Source organism: Coregonus clupeaformis, chromosome 4 (assembly GCF_020615455.1).
Source record: "Coregonus clupeaformis isolate EN_2021a chromosome 4, ASM2061545v1, whole genome shotgun sequence".
NCBI classification, from domain to species: Eukaryota; Metazoa; Chordata; class Actinopteri; order Salmoniformes; family Salmonidae; genus Coregonus; species Coregonus clupeaformis.
Window position 1 is genome coordinate 20,277,808 of NC_059195.1, and position 21,623 is coordinate 20,299,430.

General features: G+C 46.7%; 1 protein-coding gene across 7 annotated transcripts in view; it reads right to left on the bottom strand.

The window, feature by feature from the left end:
• The window catches only part of grip1 (glutamate receptor interacting protein 1), a 451,333-nt gene that overhangs the window by 242,525 nt on the left and 187,185 nt on the right, over nt 1-21,623 (bottom strand). The window lies entirely within an intron of this gene.

Here is a 21,623-nt window from a genome sequence, read left to right on the forward strand (position 1 = left end):
TAGCTGACTGGCTGACTGGCTGACTGGCTGACTGACTGGTGACTGACTGATAAAGGAGGGGGTTTGGACACAGACCCTGCTGCTAACTGTCTGGCTGACTGGCTGCACTCTGCTGGCTGGCCTACAGGTGGAGCTCTTTCTCCGGTTTGATCATAAACAGGCTGGATAGAGGTGTTCTGTACTGTAAAACACAGTTATTTCTGGCAAACGGTGGCTACTTTGAAGAATCTCAAACGTAAAATATATTTTGGTTACTACATGATTCCATATGTGTTATTTCATAGTTTTGATGTCTTCACTATTATTCTACAATGTAAAACATTTAAAAAATAAATAAAGACAAACCCTTGAATGAGGAGGTGCGTCCAAACTTTTGACTGGTACTGTACGTGTTCCAACATGACCCAACTGGGCCCAGATGTCAATTCAACATATAATCCACGTCGCTTCAACGTAATTTCACTGAAATGACGTGGAAACAACATCGATTCAACCAGTGTGTGCCCAGTGGGGAGTGTGGGAGTGTCACATTGACCCTGTATCTGACCGTAACAGGTCATCGAGTGAGAGTCAGAATGTCTAGAACGTGTGAATGTATGACACAGAGAACGTCGGCTGGCAGGGGAAGAGGTGAGAAAAGTCTCCTGCACTGAAATAGATCCAACCTCCACGGGAGCTCACCGCTAACTGCATAGTGGGGGAAACGGCAGGGGTTAGGTACTGTCATAGAACCTCCACGGGAGCTCACCGCTAACTGCATAGTGGGGGAAACGGCAGGGGTTAGGTACTGTCACAGAACCTCCACGGGAGCTCACCGCTAACTGCATAGTGGGGGAAACGGCAGGGGTTAGGTACTGTCATAGAACCTCCACGGGAGCTCACCGCTAACTGCATAGTGGGGGAAACGGCAGGGGTTAGGTACTGTCATAGAACCTCCACGGGAGCTCACCGCTAACTGTATAGCGGGGGAAACGGCAGGGGTTAGGTACTGTCATAGAACCTCCACGGGAGCTCACCGCTAACTGCATAGTGGGGGAAACGGCAGGGGTTAGGTACTGTCACAGAACCTCCACGGGAGCTCACCGCTAACTGTATAGCGGGGGAAACGGCAGGGGGTTAGGTACTGTCATAGAACCTCCACGGGAGCTCACCGCTAACTGCATAGTGGGGGGAAACGGCAGGGGTTAGGTACTGTCATAGAACCTCCACGGGAGCTCACCGCTAACTGTATAGCGGGGGAAACGGCAGGGGTTAGGTACTGTCATAGAACCTCCACGGGAGCTCACCGCTAACTGTATAGCGGGGGAAACGGCAGGGGTTAGGTACTGTCATAGAACCTCCACGGGAGCTCACCGCTAACTGTATAGTGGGGGAAACGGCAGGGGTTAGGTACTGTCACAGAACCTCCACGGGAGCTCACCGCTAACTGCATAGTGGGGGAAACGGCAGGGGTTAGGTACTGTCACAGAACCTCCACGGGAGCTCACTGCTAACTGCATAGTGGGGGAAACGGCAGGGGTTAGGTACTGTCATAGAACCTCCACGGGAGCTCACCGCTAACTGCATAGTGGGGGAAACGGCAGGGGTTAGGTACTGTCATAGAACCTCCACGGGAGCTCACCGCTAACTGCATAGTGGGGGAAACGGCAGGGGTTAGGTACTGTCATAGAACCTCCACGGGAGCTCACCGCTAACTGTATAGCGGGGGAAACGGCAGGGGTTAGGTACTGTCACAGGCAGTGAAGATACATTTCAGTTGAACATTTAGGGATAATGACAATTCTATTATATTCTAGTGTTCTATTCTATTTGATTATATTGCCTAGGGACCCTATTCATGGGTTGCATGTTTCGTCAGAATATTGTTTTGAATTGTCATTTTAGGACTGATAATCAGCTGAGTCTCAATGGGTAATGATGAAGATTTAGTCTAAAGTGCGTTACTGTGGCTTGTAATCTAGACGAAACAGCAGTCATACACAGTCCATTCCACACATGATCATTTTCCACCATACACGCTACTAATATAAAATCTAGATCTGTCATGCAGTAGCTAAGTGAAGCTATCCAATCTCACTGAAGGATACAGAAACTAATATCCACTGCTGGTCTCCTGACTATTCATGGGTTGCACGTTCTGTCACAATATTGTTTTGAACGTTCTTATTAGGGCTGATGCCCGGCTGAGCATTCTACTCAATGCAGTCCCAAGTGGTGCTGATGAAGATTTGTTCCATTGTGCGTTACTGTGGCTTGGAAACACCATGACATTTCAGAAGGAGGTAAATGGTGAGTAGGAAAACCTTTTGTCATCATTGTGATGTCACCAGATTGACTTTAGATGCAATATAACTTTAGCTGGCTAGCAAAGAAGACTGAGGGGATATCACCAACAATGTAGCTAGCTAACGTTAGCATTGCTAACTATTTCTGTCAAACGTTGCTAGCTCATGGCATCTATCTAAAGTAAACTTGACGACATCATAATGATGGCAAAGTTATTTTCTACTAATTATTTGTCTACTTTAGCAATGTCATCATATTTCCAGGCCACTATAGTGTAAATGTGTAGAAACAGTCATTAGCCGCCGTTCAGAAAGACTGTGCATTAATCATCAGTCAGACATCAATATGCTGCGGCATCTGTAGAACGTTGAAAAGCATGGCAACGACGTGACCGAGTGACGGAGGTGCAACCCATGACTAGAGCCATCAGACTGTTCCCTCTCCCAACCCTCCTAACCCTCCTATCCCCTAGAGACCATACAGAGCAGCATCAGGCTGTTACCTCTCCTAACCCTCCTATCCCCTAGAGACCCTACAGAGCAGCATCAGACTGTTACCTCTCCTAACCCTCCTAACCCTCCTATCCCCTAGAGACCCTACAGAGCAGCATCAGACTGTTACCTCTCCTAACCCTCCTAACCCTCCTATCCCCTAGAGACCCTACAGAGCAGCATCAGACTGTTACCTATCCTAACCCTCCTAACCCTCCTATCCACTAGAGACCCTACAGAGCAGCATCAGACTGTTACCTCTCCTAACCCTCCTAACCTCCTAACCCTCCTAACCCTCCTAACCCTCCTATCCCCTAGAGACCCTACAGAGCAGCATCAGACTGTTACCTCTCCTAACCCTCCTAACCCTCCTATCCCCTAGAGACCCTACAGAGCAGCATCAGACTGTTACCTCTCCTAACCCTCCTAACCCTCCTATCCCCTAGAGACCCTACAGAGCAGCATCAGACTGTTACCTCTCCTAACCCTCCTAACCCTCCTATCCCCGAGAGACCCTACAGAGCAGCATCAGACTGTTACCTCTCCTAACCCTCCTAACCCTCCTATCCCCGAGAGACCATACAGAGCAGCATCAGACTGTTACCTCTCCTAACCCTCCTAACCCTCCTATCCCCGAGAGACCCTACAGAGCAGCATCAGACTGTCACCTCTCCTAACCCTCCTAATCCTCCTATCCACTAGAGACCCTACAGAGCAGCATCAGACTGTTACCTCTCCTAACCCTCCTAACCTCCTAACCCTCCTAACCCTCCTAACCCTCCTAACCCTCCTATCCCCTAGAGACCCTACAGAGCAGCATCAGACTGTTACCTCTCCTAACCCTCCTAACCCTCCTATCCCCTAGAGACCCTACAGAGCAGCATCAGACTGTTACCTCTCCTGACCCTCCCTAACCCTCCTATCCCCTAGAGACCCTACAGAGCAGCATCAGACTGTTACCTCTCCTAACCCTCCTAACCCTCCTATCCCCTAGAGACCCTACAGAGCAGCATCAGACTGTTACCTCTCCTAACCCTCCTAACCCTCCTATCCCCTAGAGACCCTACAGAGCAGCATCAGACTGTTACCTCTCCTAACCCTCCTAACCCTCCTATCCCCTAGAGACCATACAGAGCAGCAGCAGACTGTTACCTCTCCTAACCCTCCTAACCCTCCTATCCCCTAGAGACCCTACAGAGCAGCATCAGACTGTTACCTCTCCTAACCCTCCTATCCCCTAGAGACCCTACAGAGCAGCATCAGACTGTTACCTCTCCTAACCCTCCTAACCCTCCTATCCCCTAGAGACCCTACAGAGCAGCATCAGACTGTTACCTCTCCTAACCCTCCTAACCCTCCTATCCCCTAGAGACCCTACAGAGCAGCATCAGACTGTTACCTCTCCTAACCCTCCTAACCCTCCTATCCCCTAGAGACCCTACAGAGCAGCATCAGACTGTTACCTCTCCTAACCCTCATAACCCTCCTATCCCTAGAGACCCTACAGAGCAGCATCAGACTGTTACCTCTCCTAACCCTCCTAACCCTCCTATCCCTTAGAGACCCTACAGAGGAGCATCAGACTGTTACCTCTCCTAACCCTCCTAACCCTCCTATCCCCTAGAGACCCTACAGAGCAGCATCAGACTGTTACCTCTCCTAACCCTCCTAACCCTCCTATCCCCTAGAGACCCTACAGAGCAGCATCAGACTGTTACCTCTCCTAACCCTCCTAACCCTCCTATCCCCTAGAGACCCTACAGAGCAGCATCAGACTGTTACCTCTCCTAACCCTCCTAACCCTCCTATCCCCTAGAGACCCTACAGAGCAGCATCAGACTGTTACCTCTCCTAACCCTCCTAACCCTCCTATCCCCTAGAGACCCTACAGAGCAGCATCAGACTGTTACCTCTCCTAACCCTCCTAACCCTCCTATCCCCTAGAGACCCTACAGAGCAGCATCAGACTGTTACCTCTCCTAACCCTCCTAACCCTCCTATCCCCTAGAGACCCTACAGAGCAGCATCAGACTGTTACCTCTCCTAACCCTCCTAACCCTCCTATCCCCTAGAGACCCTACAGAGCAGCATCAGACTGTTACCTCTCCTAACCCTCCTAACCCTCCTATCCCCTAGAGACCCTACAGAGCAGCATCAGACTGTTACCTCTCCTAACCCTCCTAACCCTCCTATCCCCTAGAGACCCTACAGAGCAGCATCAGACTGTTACCTCTCCTAACCCTCCTAACCCTCCTATCCCCTAGAGACCCTACAGAGCAGCATCAGACTGTTACCTCTCCTAACCCTCCTAACCCTCTTATCCCCTAGAGACCCTACAGAGCAGCATCAGAGGGCTTTAGCTCCAGACCATAGGGGATAATTGCTGAAGGGCCTCGGGCTACAACCCCCAATGGCAGGGGTCTTTATGCTTCTGTCATCCAGCCAACCTCAGGGGTCTAGCACCAGGCACCAGTCAACTGAAACTAGAAGTAAACCCAGGGCCTGCTACTGCCAACCTGTCTGATCTATCTCTATGACAGAGGCCAACCTGTCTGATCTATCTCTATGACAGAGGCCAACCTGTCTGATCTATCTCTATGACAGAGGTCAACCTGTCTGATCTATCTCTATGACAGAGGCCAACCTGTCTGATCTATCTGTATGACAGAGGTCAACCTGTCTGATCTATCTGTATGACAGAGGCCAACCTGTCTGATCTATCTCTATGACAGAGGTCAACCTGTCTGATCTATCTCTATGACAGAGGTCAACCTGTCTGATCTATCTCTATGACAGAGGTCAAGGTATGGGGTGTATGACAGAGGTCAACCTCTCTGATTGGTCCAGGGTGTATGACAGAGGTCAACCTGATTGGTCCAGGGTGTATAAGGGAAGACCAGATACAGTTAATATTGACTTCTCCATAGTAAGGTCATATAGTTAATATTGACTTCTCTATACTAAGGTCCTATAGTTAATATTGACTTCTCTATAGTAAGGTCCTATAGTTAATATTGACTTCTCTATAGTAAGGTCCTATAGTTAATATTGACTTCTCTATACTAAGGTCCTATAGTTAATATTGACTTCTCTATAGTAAGGTCCTATAGTTAATATTGACTTCTCTATAGTAAGGTCCTATAGTTAATATTGACTTCTCTATAGTAAGGTCCTATAGTTAATATTGACTTCTCTATAGTAAGGTCCTATAGATAATATTGACTTCTCTATAGTAAGGTCCTATAGATAATATTGACTTCTCTATAGTAAGGTCCTATAGTTAATAGTGACTTCTCCATAGTTGTCACGGTTTCGGCCGAGGCTGCCTCTCTCCCTTGTTCGGGCAGGCTTCGCGTTCGTTGTCTCCGAATAATAGCTGCCACCGTTGTATGTTTCATGTTCGTTTGCTTTTGTCTGATTGTTGTCACACCTGTTATCATTTAGTGTCATTAGTGTCCTATTTAGTTCTCGTTGTGTTTGTCAGGTGTTGTGTGTTATTGATTTTGGTCAGTCGTGTGTAGGGCTTCATTCTTGTATTTCGCTCGGTTGAGCTTCCCTCCACTGCGTTGGAGTATTACGCACCTGTTTTGTGCGCTTTTGTTTTGTGCGCCTACGTGCGTATTTCGCCTTCGGGCAAGAGTTGTCCTATTCCCGTGTTGGGCGATTACTAAAGTCTGTTGGACTATCCGTCGGTGTCCTGCGTTTGATTCCACCACTGCACCCACCTACAGCACGCGTTTGACAGAATAACACACCTACAATGGAATCAGCAGGAGCCGCAGCAGCCCAGGCGACGCTGGAGGACAGGGTCCGGGAACAAGCTGACCAGATCCTGCAGATGGGGACCGCGCTGCAGGAGGTGATCACCACCATCCGAGGCTGGGGGCGCCTCCACCGCCACCCTCCGTGCCAGCACCATCGGCCAGTCAGCCTATTCCCGCACCCGGAACCCCGAGGAGTCCGACTCTCGCTCCCGAGGGCTTACGATGGGACCGCGGCCGGGTGCCAGGTTTCTTCTCCAGGTGGAGCTGTACCTGGCCACCGTGCACCCGGCGCCCTCGGGACATGAGCGTGTCCGCCCTGATCTCCTGCCTGTCCGGGGAAGGGCGTTGGAATGGGGCCAACGCGGGAGTGGAGGAGGATCGACGGACACCATAACTTACGACGAGTTCTCCCGCCGCTTCAAGGCAGTGTTTGACCGTCCCCCGGAGGGGAAAGCGGCGGGGGGAGCGTCTGGTCTTCCTCCGGCAGGGGGGAGGAGGAGTGCTCAGGAGTTCGCCTCGAATTCTGTACTCTAGCGGCAGATGCAGGGTGGAATGATCGGGCCTCGTCGATCACTACAGATGTAGTCTACGAGAGGACGTCCGTCGGGAGCTGGCCTGTAGGGACACCAGCCTCACGTTCGACCAGTTGGTGACTATGTCCATCAGGCTGGATAACCTGCTAGCTACCCGCGGACGTCCCGAGGGGGTCCGTCCATTTCACCCTCCAGCGCCTCCGAGCCGTGCCCCATGGAGCTCGGGGCGCTGGCGCTCAGAGAGAGGAGGGGTCGGGCACTAGGGGTCCATCCCCCTGCACCAACTGTGGTCGGGGAGGACACACCGCGGCTAGGTGCTGGGGATGGCGATCCAGGTGATGGCGACAGGTCCCGCACTGGGGATTCCCTCCAGGTGAGTAGGCGCCCCACTCACCCAGAGCTCTCTGTTGCACATTTCTGTATACCTGTGCGTTTTCCACAGGTAGCACCTCATTCCCAGCATAAGGCGCTTGGTAGATTCAGGCGCGGCTGGGAATTTATTGATAAGAAGTTTTGTTTAGCTTTAGGGATTCCCCTTCTTCCTGTTGATGTCCCTTTCCCCGTTCATGCCCTAGATAGCCGTCCGTTGGGTGCAGGCTTGATCAGGAGGTCACTGCGCCACTTAGGATGTGTGCGCAGGGGGGTCATCAGGAGATGATTCAGCTATTTCTGATTGACTCTCCCTGCGTATCCGGTGGTGCTGGGCATGCCCTGGTTGAGTACCCATAACCCATCTATTTCGTGGCAGGAGAGGGCTCTGATGGAGTGGTCTGCCCAGTGTGTGGGTAGATGTTTAGGCGTTTCCGTAGGGGCTACCTCGGTGGAGAGTCCAAACCAGGTGCCCGCGATTGCACGTTCCCCCTGAGTATGGGGATTTGGCTATTGCGTTTAATAAGTCGAGGGCGACGCGGTTGCCGCCCCATAGGCAGGGAGATTGTGCGATAGACCTCCAGGCAGGAGCTGCGCTCCCACGGAGCCATGTGTATCCTCTGTCTCAAGAGGAGAAGAAAGCTATGGAGACTTACATAGAGGAATCTCTGAGACAAGGATACATACAGCCTTCCACTTCCCCTGCGTCCTCGAGTTTCTTTTTTGTGAAGAAAAGGATGGTGGTTTGCGCCCGTGCATCGATTACCGTGGTCTCAATCAGATTACGGTGAAGTACAGTTATCCACTCCGCTTGATTGCGACCATGACTGAGTCATTGCATGGGGCGCGTTTCTTCACTAAATTAGATCTCAGGAGCGCGACAACTTGCGTGCGTCAGGGGAGGGCGATGAATGGAAGACAGCCTTTAGTACCACCTCGGGCCATTACGAGTATCTGGTCATGCCATACGGGTTGATGAACGCTCCGTCAGTTTTCCAATCATTCGTGGATGAGATCTTCAGGGACATGCAGGGGCAGGGGGTGGTTGTGTACATAGATGACATTCTCGTGTACTCGCCTACCCGTGGTCGAGCATGTGGCCCTGGTGCGCAGAGTGTTGCTGGAGGCTGGTGGAGCACGACCTGTATGTTAAGGCAGAGAAGTGTCTGTTTTTCCAGGAGTCGGTCTCCCTTTTGGGGTATCAGTTGTCTGCGTCAGGGGTGAAGATGGAGGTAGACCGGGTGTCGGCCGTGCGTAATTGGCGAAACACCAACCACTGTGAAGGAGGTGCAGCAGTTTTTGGGGTTTGCGAAATTACTACCGGAGGTTTATCCGGGGTTTTGGACAGGTGGCAGCTCCCATCACGTCTCTTTTGAAGGGGGGTCCGTAAGCGTCTGCAGTGGTCGGCCGAGGCGGACAGGGCGTTTGGGAGGCTGAAGGACCTGTTTACCTCGGCCCCGGTGCTGGCGCATCCGGATCCTTCTTTGCCGTTCCAGGTAGAGGTGGACGCGTCAGAGGCCGGTCCAGGAGCCGTGGCTCACAACGGTCTGGCGCGCCACCTAAACTCCGCCCCTGTGCTTTTATTCTAAGAAGCTCAGTCCGTCGGAGCGGAACTATGATGTAGGGGACAGGGAGCTGTTAGCCGTGGTACAGGCCCTAAAGGTGTGGAGGCACTGGCTTGAGGGGGCTCAACACCCTTTCCTCATTTTGACGGACCACCGTAACCTGGAGTACATCCGGGCAGCGAGGAGGCTGAACCCTCGCCAGGCAAGATGGAATATGTTCTTGACCAGGTTTACATTTAAGATCACGTACATCCCTGGGTCACAGAACGGTAAGGCAGATGCGCTGTCTCGGCGGGTATGACACGGAGGAGAGGTCCGTGGAGCCCACTCCCATACTGCCGGAGTCGTGTCTGGTGGCACCGGTAGTGTGGGAGGTCGATGCTGAACTCGAAAGGCGAGCAGCACGCACCGACCCTAGTCCACCACAGTGCCCGGAGGGTCGGAAGTACGTCCGCTCGAGGTTCGGGATCGATTGATCTATTGGGCTCACACGTCACCCTCCTCTGGACATCCGGGTATCGGCCGGACAGTGCACTGTCTTAGTGCCAAGTACTGGTGGCCCACGTTGGCAAGGGATGTGAGGGTTTATGTTTCCTCCTGCTCGGTGTGCGCCCAGTGTAAGGCGCCTAGACATCTGCCTAGGGGGTAGTTACTACCCCTGCCCGTGCCACAACGACCATGGTCCCACCTCTCGGTGGATTTCATTACTGACCTTCCTCCTTCACAGGGAATACCACTATACTGGTCGTTGTGGACCGGTTTTCTAAGGCCTGTCGTTTGCTCCCCATGCCGGGCCTTCCTACCGCCCTGCAAACTGCCGAGGCCCTATTCACCCATGTGTTCGGGCACCTACGGGGTACCCGAGGATATTGTGTCTGATCGAGGTCCCCAATTTACCTCCAGAGTCTGGAGGGCCTTTATGGAGCGGTTGGGGGGTCTCGGTGAGCCTCACCTCGGGTTACCACCCGGAGAGTAATGGGCAGGTGGAACGTGTAAACCAGGATGTGGGTAGGTTTCTTAGAACATACTGCCAGGACCGGCCGGAGGAGTGGGCAAGGACGCTTCCTGGGCCGAAATGGCCCAGAATTCCCTACGCCATTCCTCCACTAATCTAACCCCTTTCCAATGTGTGTTAGGTTACCAGCCTGTTCTGGCACCCTGGCAGCAGAGCCAGATCGAGGCTCCTGCGGTGGATGAGTGGGCGAGGCGCGCGGAGGAGACATGGAACGCTGCACACGTCCACCTGCAGCGGGCCCTCCGACGTCATAAGGCGAGCGCCGATCTCCACCGCAGTGAGGGACCGGTGTACGCACCTGGTGATCGAGTCTGGCTCTCTACCAGAAACCTGCCCCTCCGCCTGCCCTGTCGGAAACTGGGTCGGCGGTTTGTAGGACCATTTAAAGTCCTGGGAAGGTTGAACGAGGTAAGTTATAAATTACAGCTACCTGTTGAATATAAAAGTATTAACCCCTCGTTCCATGTGTCCCTTCTCAGGCCGGTGGTAGCTGGCCCACTCCAAGAAAGTGAGATCAGGGAGACTCCTCCGCCCCCATTGGACATCGAGGGGGCACCGGCGTACTCCGTGAGGTCCATCTTGAATTCGAGACGCACGGATGGGGGTCTCCAGTATCTAGTGGAGTGGGAGGGGTACGGTCCGGAGGAGCGGTGCTGGGTGCCGAGGGAGAGACATTTTGGACCCGTCTCTCCTGACGGAATTCCATCGTGGGCACCCGACGCACCTGCTCCCGCGTCCTCGGGGTCGTCCCCGAGGCGGAGTCGGCGCACGTCTGGAGCCGCGCGTCAAGGGGGTACTGTCACGGTTTCGGCCGAGGCTGCCTCTCTCCCTTGTTCGGCAGGCTTCGCGTTCGTTGTCTCGGAATACTAGCTGCCACCGTTGTATGTTTCATGTTCGTTTGCTTTTGTCTGATTGTTGTCACACCTGTTATCATTTAGTGTCATTAGTGTCCTATTTAGTTCTCGTTGTGTTTGTCAGGTGTTGTGTGTTATTGATTTTGGTCAGTCGTGTGTAGGGCTTCATTCTTGTATTTCGCTCGGTTGAGCTTCCCTCCACTGCGTTGGAGTATTACGCACCTGTTTTGTGCGCTTTTGTTTTGTGCGCCTACGTGCGTATTTCGCCTTCGGGCAAGAGTTGTCCTATTCCCGTGTTGGGCGATTACTAAAGTCTGTTGGACTATCCGTCGGTGTCCTGCGTTTGATTCCACCACTGCACCCACCTACAGCACGCGTTTGACAATAGTAAGGTCCTATAGTTAATATTGACTTCTCTATAGTAAGGTCCAATAATTAATATTGACTTCTCTATAGTAAGGTCCTATAGTTAATATTGACTTCTCTATAGTAAGGTCCTATAGTTAATATTGACTTCTCTATAGTAAGGTCCTATAGATAATATTGACTTCTCTATAGTAAGGTCCTATAGTTAATATTGACTTCTCTATAGTAAGGTCCTATAGTTAATATTGACTTCTCTATAGTAAGGTCCTATAGTTAATAGTGACTTCTCTATAGTAAGGTCCTATAGTTAATATTGACTTCTCTATAGTAAGGTCCTATAGTTAATATTGACTTCTCTATAGTAAGGTCCTATAGTTAATATTGACTTCTCTATAGTAAGGTCCTATAGATAATATTGACTTCTCCATAGTAAGGTCCTATAGTTAATATTGACTTCTCTATAGTAAGGTCCTATAGTTAATATTGACTTCTCTATAGTAAGGTCCTATAGTTAATATTGACTTCTCTATAGTAAGGTCCTATAGTTAATATTGACTTCTCTATAGTAAGGTCCTATAGTTCATATTGACTTCTCTATAGTAAGGTCCTATAGTTAATAGTGACTTCTCCATAGTAAGGTCCTATAGTTAATATTGACTTCTCTATAGTAAGGTCCTATAGTTAATATTGACTTCTCTATAGTAAGGTCCTATAGTTAATAGTGACTTCTCTATAGTAAGGTCCTATAGTTAATATTGACTTCTCTATAGTAAGGTCCTATAGTTAATATTGACTTCTCTATAGTAAGGTCATATAGTTAATATTGACTTCTCTATAGTAAGGTCATATAGTTAATATTGACTTCTCTATAGTAAGGTACTGGCCTACTACCAACCTCTCTGATCTAGTCCTGACTGTGGAAGAAGGAGACAGGCTCAGACTAGGATAAAAGTTGACAGGACAAGGCTAACACAAGGAGTAAACTGCTCTATAGAATAACACAGGTTCAGGATAGGGGTAAACTGCTCTATAGAATAACACAGGTTCAGGATAGGAGTAAACTGCTCTATAGAATAACACAGGTTCAGGATAGGAGTAAACTGCTCTATAGAATAACACAGGTTCAGGATAGGAGTAAACTGCTCTATAGAATAACACAGGTTCAGGATAGGGGTAAACTGCTCTATAGAATAACACAGGTTCAGGATAGGAGTAAACTGCTCTATAGAATAACACAGGTTCAGGATAGGAGTAAACTGCTCTATAGAATAACACAGGTTCAGGATAGGGTAAACTGCTCTATAGAATAACACAGGTTCAGGATAGGAGTAAACTGCTCTATAGAATAACACAGGTTCAGGATAGGGTAAACTGCTCTATAGAATAACACAGGTTCAGGATAGGGAGTAAACTGCTCTATAGAATAACACAGGTTCAGGATAGGGGTAAACTGCTCTATAGAATAACACAGGTACAGGATAGGAGTAAACTGCTCTATAGAATAACACAGGTTCAGGATAGGAGTAAACTGCTCTATAGAATAACACAGGTTCAGGATAGAGTAAACTGCTCTATAGAATAACACAGGTTCAGGATAGGAGTAAACTGCTCTATAGAATAACACAGGTTCAGGATAGGAGTAAACTGCTCTATAGAATAACACAGGTTCAGGATAGGAGTAAACTGCTCTATAGAATAACACAGGTTCAGGATAGGAGTAAACTGCTCTATAGAATAACACAGGTTCAGGATAGGAGTAAACTGCTCTATAGAATAACACAGGTTCAGGATAGGAGTAAACTGCTCTATAGAATAACACAGGTTCAGGATAGGAGTAAACTGCTCTATAGAATAACACAGGTTCAGGATAGGAGTAAACTGCTCTATAGAATAACACAGGTTCAGGATAGGAGTAAACTGCTCTATAGAATAACACAGGTTCAGGATAGGAGTAAACTGCTCTATAGAATAACACAGGTTCAGGATAGGAGTAAACTGCTCTATAGAATAACACAGGTTCAGGATAGGAGTAAACTGCTCTATAGAATAACACAGGTTCAGGATAGGAGTAAACTGCTCTATAGAATAACACAGGTTCAGGATAGGAGTAAACTGCTCTATAGAATAACACAGGTTCAGGATAGGGAGTAAACTGCTCTATAGAATAACACGGGTTCAGGATAGGAGTAAACTGCTCTATAGAATAACACGGGTTCAGGATAGGGAGTAAACTGCTCTATAGAATAACACAGGTTCAGGATAGGGAGTAAACTGCTCTATAGAATAACACAGGTTCAGGATAGGAGTAAACTGCTCTATAGAATAACACAGGTTCAGGATAGGAGTAAACTGCTCTATAGAATAACACAGGTTCAGGATAGGAGTAAACTGCTCTATAGAATAACACAGGTTCAGGATAGGGGTAAACTTCTCCATAGAATAACACAGGTTCAGGATAGGAGTAAACTGCTCTATAGAATAACACAGGTTCAGGATAGGGGTAAACTGCTCTATAGAATAACACAGGTTCAGGATAGGGGTAAACTGCTCTATAGAATAACACAGGTTCAGGATAGGAGTAAACTGCTCTATAGAATAACACAGGTTCAGGATAGGAGTAAACTGCTCTATAGAATAACACAGGTTCAGGATAGGAGTAAACTGCTCTATAGAATAACACAGGTTCAGGATAGGAGTAAACTGCTCTATAGAATAACACAGGTTCAGGATAGGAGTAAACTGCTCTATAGAATAACACAGGTTCAGGATAGGAGTAAACTGCTCTATAGAATAACACGGGTTCAGGATAGGAGTAAACTGCTCTATAGAATAACACGGGTTCAGGATAGGGAGTAAACTGCTCTATAGAATAACACAGGTTCAGGATAGGAGTAAACTGCTCTATAGAATAACACAGGTTCAGGATAGGAGTAAACTGCTCTATAGAATAACACAGGTTCAGGATAGGAGTAAACTGCTCTATAGAATAACACAGGTTCAGGATAGGAGTAAACTGCTCTATAGAATAACACAGGTTCAGGATAGGGGTAAACTGCTCTATAGAATAACACAGGTTCAGGATAGGGGTAAACTGCTCTATAGAATAACACAGGTTCAGGATAGGAGTAAACTGCTCTATAGAATAACACAGGTTCAGGATAGGAGTAAACTGCTCTATAGAATAACACAGGTTCAGGATAGGAGTAAACTGTTCTATAGAATAACACAGGTTCAGGATAGGGGTAAACTGCTCTATAGAATAACACAGGTTCAGGATAGGAGTAAACTGCTCCCTAGAATAACACAGGTTCAGGATAGGAGTAAACTGCTCTATAGAATAACACAGGTTCAGGATAGGAGTAAACTGCTCTATAGAATAACACAGGTTCAGGATAGGAGTAAACTGCTCTATAGAATAACACAGGTTCAGGATAGGAGTAAACTGCTCCCTTGAATAACACAGGTTCAGGATAGGAGTAAACTGCTCTATAGAATAACACAGGTTCAGGATAGGAGTAAACTGCTTTATAGAATAACACAGGTTCAGGATAGGAGTAAACTGCTCTATAGAATAACACAGGTTCAGGATAGGGGTAAACTGCTCTATAGAATAACACAGGTTCAGGATAGGAGTAAACTGCTCTATAGAATAACACAGGTTCAGGATAGGAGTAAACTGCTCCCTAGAATAACACAGGTTCAGGATAGGGGTAAACTGCTCTATAGAATAACACAGGTTCAGGATAGGAGTAAACTGCTCTATAGAATAACACAGGTTCAGGATAGGAGTAAACTGCTCTATAGAATAACACAGGTTCAGGATAGGAGTAAACTGCTCTATAGAATAACACAGGTTCAGGATAGGAGTAAACTGCTCTATAGAATAACACAGGTTCAGGATAGGGGTAAACTGCTCTATAGAATAACACAGGTTCAGGATAGGGGTAAACTGCTCTATAGAATAACACAGGTTCAGGATAGGAGTAAACTGCTCTATAGAATAACACAGGTTCAGGATAGGAGTAAACTGCTCTATAGAATAACACAGGTTCAGGATAGGGAGTAAACTGCTCTATAGAATAACACAGGTTCAGGATAGGAGTAAACTGCTCTATAGAATAACACAGGTTCAGGATAGGGGTAAACTGCTCTATAGAATAACACAGGTTCAGGATAGGGGTAAACTGCTCTATAGAATAACACAGGTTCAGGATAGGGGTAGCTCAGACTAGTTGACTCCTCCATAGCAGGATGCCAGGATTGTCCATTTGGATTCATTACGTGTCTGAAAAGTGGAATCCAGTCAGAGTAGAGAGCTCAGTTAGAATTGAATAGCTAACACAGAGCCACAGGCCCCTTCCTGTCCTATCACCCCTCTGGAGTGCCGTGATAAGCGCTCCTCTCTCACTGAGGAGGATTTGGTTATTTTAGTTTGCTGCGTTGCGTTCCAGCGCCTCCTCCACTTTCCTCTTCCTCTCTCCTCTGTGATCTTATTCATTCTAATCCACCTCCTTTCACTCACTCGTCTCCTCCGGCTCAAATCATTTCAAACTTCGCAGCCCAGCGAGCTGCTGACTTAATAGGCTTCTCTCACTCACCACACAGCACAGGATACAGCTTATCTGATGGCTCCAATATCACCCCATTTGGAGGTTATTTTCAATATGTTCTTCAATACAGGGTGGGTGTGTCATGTTTTAGCTGATAAATGTACTAAAATGGGAATACCTTTTAAATGTAAACTTTCAAATGATGATTGGAGGTCCACACATCAGAGAATGTTGACTTCAATGGGAAATATCTGTCGTTTTAAATGATACTGTCTACCCTCCATAGGAAACCTATTGAAATCATAGAAATCTAGATCATAGAATAGACATGAACATTTAAGTTGACATTCGACGGTGGGTGGACCGGCGGCCATCTTTGTGGTAGTAATTAGAAGCTAAAATGTCAATTAATAAATGTCAATGGTGTATTCTATGAATTATATTTCTATGATTGAAATGACACCCACCCTGTATTCAAGAGCATGTTGTGTCTCAACGGATGGCAGGCACAACACAAAAAAACTCAGATGATGTAAAATAGGGTCCTAGCTACAACATATGCGAATATGACAAAAATCATAATTTGTTAGATAATTGAATTTTTTTGATAATTGAGGTTAAAGGTTTAAAAAAGAAAATTTATTTTTTATTTTTTATTTTTTTAAAGAAATGATAAAATAGTTTGACAACACTTTTTATTAGCTTTTAAATTATATCAAACTCCAGTGATGAAGACATGGATGTCTCAAGGTATGGTGGGGTATGTAAAATGGTAAACTTTTAACACCTTTATCTCCTAAATGTTTTGGCATTCAGGTGGGAAAAGGCACTTTCTGACCACTTCTTCCACAGGAAAACATGCATGGAAGGTTTTGTTTAAATCAAAAGGGATGATGTCAAAAAGTGATTGAATTTAAATGGATTTACCCGACAGCTACAGGATGGCTATAGGCTACAGAATAGCTAGACAAGCCACCCATATCTAATATACATCTATATTGACAAGAAAGCCACCCATATCTAATATACATCTATATTGACAAGAAAGCCACCCAGATCTAATACATCTACAGTGCATTGGGAAAGTATTCAAACCCCATGACTTTTTCCACATTTTGTCTTTTTTTGTTGAAAAAGTCAAGGGGTCTGAATACTTTCCGAATGCACTGTTGACATTGACAAGAAAGCCACCTAGATCTAATACATCTACATTGACAAGAAAGCCAGACAGATCTAATACATCTATATTGACAAGAAAGCCAGTCAGATCCACACAGTACAGACAACTAAACAGCTATAGTGACCTATACAGGTTAAGCTATTCATGGATTGCATGTTTCGTCACAATATTGTTTGAACGTTCGTTTTGGACTGATGCCCCGACTGAGCATTCTACTTAATGCATCGTCAATGAGCGCTGATGAAGATTTAATCAGAAGTGCATTACAGTGGCTTGGAAATAATTAGTGGCTAGGCAAATAATTAGTAGGAAAAGCTTTTGTCATCATTTTGATGTTGCCAGATTGACTTTAGATGCAGTATAACGTTAGCTAATTAGCTAAAATTGAGGGGAGGACACCAGATTGACTTTAGAAGCAGTATAACCTTAGCTAGCTAGGCCACCGGATTTTAGCTAGCTAACGTTAGCATCGCTAGCTATTTTTGATGAACTTTGCTAGCTAACGACAACATTGCCATGTCTAAAGTAAACTTTGACGACATGATAACGCTGGCAAAGTCGTTTCTTACTAAATATTTGACTACTTTAGCAATGTAATCGTATTTCCAGGCACTGTAGAGTAATTTAGACGAAACAGCAGTTAGCCTCCGTCCAGAATGACTGCGTTGATCACCATTTTAGCGCACCACCGGTAGAGGGACGGCTTGAGAACGTTCATAACAATGGCATGACGCAACCGCGTGACGGAGGTACAGCCTATGAATAAGAACAAGCAACCAGGCAGATATACATTTAGAACAGCTAAACTGACAGCTACTGTATAATAACATGAGACAATCAGCTCTATACAGTACAGTTAGTGACTCAAGCCAGGTAGCTCTATAGACACAGAACAGCAACAGTGAAAAAGCCAGACAGATCTATACATCTATGTCTATGCAAACCATTCTCCACCTCAATCCGTTATCTGGTTACCTTCTTCGTCACTTTTGTAGCAGGAATCTGCAATATGAGAATTCTTCATTTGCAATATTTCTATGGATTTTAACATTCGTATCTATCTTCATCCTAATGTTGGTATTGATTTTTTAATTGTACAATGATTATCCCTGATATCTCTACTGTTTGAATCATAAGTCATACACTGCTCAAAAAAAATAAAGGGAACACTTAAACAACACAATGTAACTCCAAGTCAATCACACTTCTGTGAAATCAAACTGTCCACTTAGGAAGCAACACTGATTGACAATAAATTTCACATGCTGTTGTGCAAATGGAATAGACAACAGGTGGAAATTATAGGCAATTAGCAAGACACCCCCAATAAAGGACTGGTTTTGCAGGTGGTGACCACAGACCACTTCTCAGTTCCTATGCTTCCTGGCTGATGTTTTGGTCACTTTTGAATGCTGGCGGTGCTTTCACTCTAGTGGTAGCATGAGACGGAGTCTACAACCCACACAAGTGGCTCAGGTAGTGCAGCTCATCCAGGATGGCACATCAATGCGAGCTGTGGCAAGAAGGTTTGCTGTGTCTGTCAGCGTAGTGTCCAGAGCATGGAGGCGCTACCAGGAGACAGGCCAGTACATCAGGAGACGTGGAGGAGGCCGTAGGAGGGCAACAACCCAGCAGCAGGACTGCTACCTCCGCCTTTGTGCAAGGAAGAGCAGGAGGAGCACTGCCAGAGCCCTGCAAAATGACCTCCAGCAGGCCACAAATGTGCATGTGTCTGCTCAAACGGTCAGAACCAGACTCCATGAGGGTGGTATGAGGGCCCGACGTCCACAGGTGGGGGTTGTGCTTACAGCCCAACACTGTGCAGGACGTTTGGCATTTGCCAGAGAACACCAAGATTGGCAAATTCGCCACTGGCGCCCTGTGCTCTTCACAGATGAAAGCAGGTTCACACTGAGCACATGTGACAGACGTGACAGAGTCTGGAGACGCCGTGGAAAACGTTCTGCTGCCTGCAACATCCTCCAGCATGACCGGTTTGGCGGTGGGTCAGTCATGGTGTGGGGTGGCATTTCTTTGGGGGGCCGCACAGCCCTCCATGTGCTCGCCAGAGGTAGCCTGACTGCCATTAGGTACCGAGATGAGATCCTCAGACCCCTTGTGAGACCATATGCTGGTGCGGTTGGCCCTGGGTTCCTCCTAATGCAAGACAATGCTAGACCTCATGCAGACCTGAATCCAATTGAGCACATCTGGGACATCATGTCTCGCTCCATCCACCAACGCCACGTTGCACCACAGACTGTCCAGGAGTTGGCGGATGCTTTAGTCCAGGTCTGGGAGGAGATCCCTCAGGAGACCATCCGTCACCTCATCAGGAGCATGCCCAGGCATTGTAGGGAGGTCATACAGGCACGTGGAGGCCACACACACTACTGAGCCTCATTTTGACTTGTTTTAAGGACATTACATCAAAGTTGGATCAGCCTGTAGTGTGGTTTTCCACTTTAATTTTGAGGGTGACTCCAAATCCAGACCTCCATGGGTTGATACATTTGATTTCCATTGATACTTTTTGTGTGATTTTGTTGTCAGCACATTCAACTATGTAAAGAAAAAAGTATTTAATAAGATTATTTTATTCATTCAGATCTAGGATGTGTTATTTTAGTGTTCCCTTTATTTTTTTGAGCAGTGTATATGATGTGGTGGCCTGGTGGACACAGAATATTAAGTCATTGACGTGAATAAAGAGGCTACTGTTTTCCATTGCCATCTCCACACAATTTATTGTAGCATAAACAGTACCAGTCAAAAGCTTGGACACACCTACTCATTCAAGGGTTTTTCTTTATTTTTTTGCTATTTTCTACATTGTAGAATAATAGTGAAGACATCAACACTATGAAATAACACATATGGAATCATGTAGTAACCAAAAAAGTGTTAAACAAATCAAAATATATTTTATATTTGAGATTATTCAAAGTAGCCACCCTTTGCCTTGATGGCAGCTTTGCACACACTTGGTATTCTCTCAACCAGCTTCATGAGGAATGCTTTTCCAACAGTCTTGAAGGAGTTCCCACATATGCCGAGCATTTGTTGGCTGATTTTCCTTCACTCTGCGGTTCAACTCATCCCAAACCATCTCAATTGGGTTGAGGTCGGGTGATTGTGGAGGCCAGTTCATCTGATGCAGCACTCCATCACTCTCCTTCTTGGTCAAATAGCCCTTACACAGCCTGGAGGTGTATTTTGGGTCACTGTCCTGTTGAAAAGCAAATGATAGCATATAGCTGCAGAATGCTGTGGTAGCCATGCTGGTTAAGTGTGTCATGAATTCTAAATAAATAATTGACAGTGTCACCAGCAAAGCACCCCCACACCATCACACCTCCTCCTCCATGTGTCACGGTGGGAACCACACATGCGGAGATCATCCATTCACCTACTATGCGTCTCACAAACGGCGGTTGGAACCAAAAATCTCAAATTTAGACTCATCAGACCAAAGGACAGATTTCCACCAGTTTAATGTCCATTGCTCGTGTTTCTTGGCCCAAGCAAGTCTCTGCTTCTTATTGGTGTCCTTTAGTAGTGGTTTCTTTGCAGCAATTCAACAATGAAGGCCTGATTCAAGCAGTCCCCTCTGAACAGTTGATGTTGAGATGTTTCTGTTACTTGAACTCTGTGAAGCATTTATTTGGGCTGCAATTTCTGAGGCTGGTAACTCTAATGAACTTATCCTCTGCAGCAGAGGTAACTCTGGGTCTTCCTTTCCTGTGGCGGTCCTCATGAGAGCCAGTTTCATCATTGCGCTTGATGGTTTTTGCGACTGCACTTGAAGGAAACTGTCAAAGTTCTTGAAATTTTCCGTATTGACTGACCTTCATGTCTTAAAGTAATGATGGACTGTCATTTCTCTTTGCTTATTTGAGCTGTTCTTGCCATAATCTTTTACCAAATAGGGCTATCTTCTTTATACCCCCCCTACCTTGTCACAACACAACTGATTGGCTCAAACTCATTACGAAGGAAAGATATTCCACAAATTAACTTTTAACAAGGCACACCTGTTAATTGTATTCCAGGTGACTACCTCATGAAGCTGGTTGAGAGAATGCCGAGAGTGTGCAAAGCTGTCATCAAGGCATAGTTTTGATGTCTTCACTATTGTTCTACAATGTAGAAAATAGTAAAAACTAAGAAAAACCCTTGAATGAGTAGGTGTGTCCAAACTTTTGACTGGTACTGTATATCCTTTGTATATAACTGCTAAAGTTTCTCTGTCCTCAGCAGTCATCAAGACAGCATGTACATGTTAAACAGTAGGCTATATGCTTCACAGTGTAACAGTGTAGGCTAGCTAGGCTATATGCTACACAGTGTAACAGTGTAGGCTAGCTAGGCTATATGCTACACAGTGTAACAGTGTAGGCTAGCTAGGCTATATGCTCCACAGTGTAACAGTGTAGGCTAGCTAGGCTGTATGCTACAGAGTGTAACAGTGTAGGCTAGCTAGGCTATATGCTACACAGTGTAACAGTGTAGGCTAGCTAGGCTATATGCTACACAGTGTAACAGTGTAGGCTAGCTAGGCTATATGCTTCACAGTGTAACAGTGTAGGCTAGCTAGGCTATATGCTACACAGTGTAACAGTGTAGGCTAGCTAGGCTATATGCTTCACA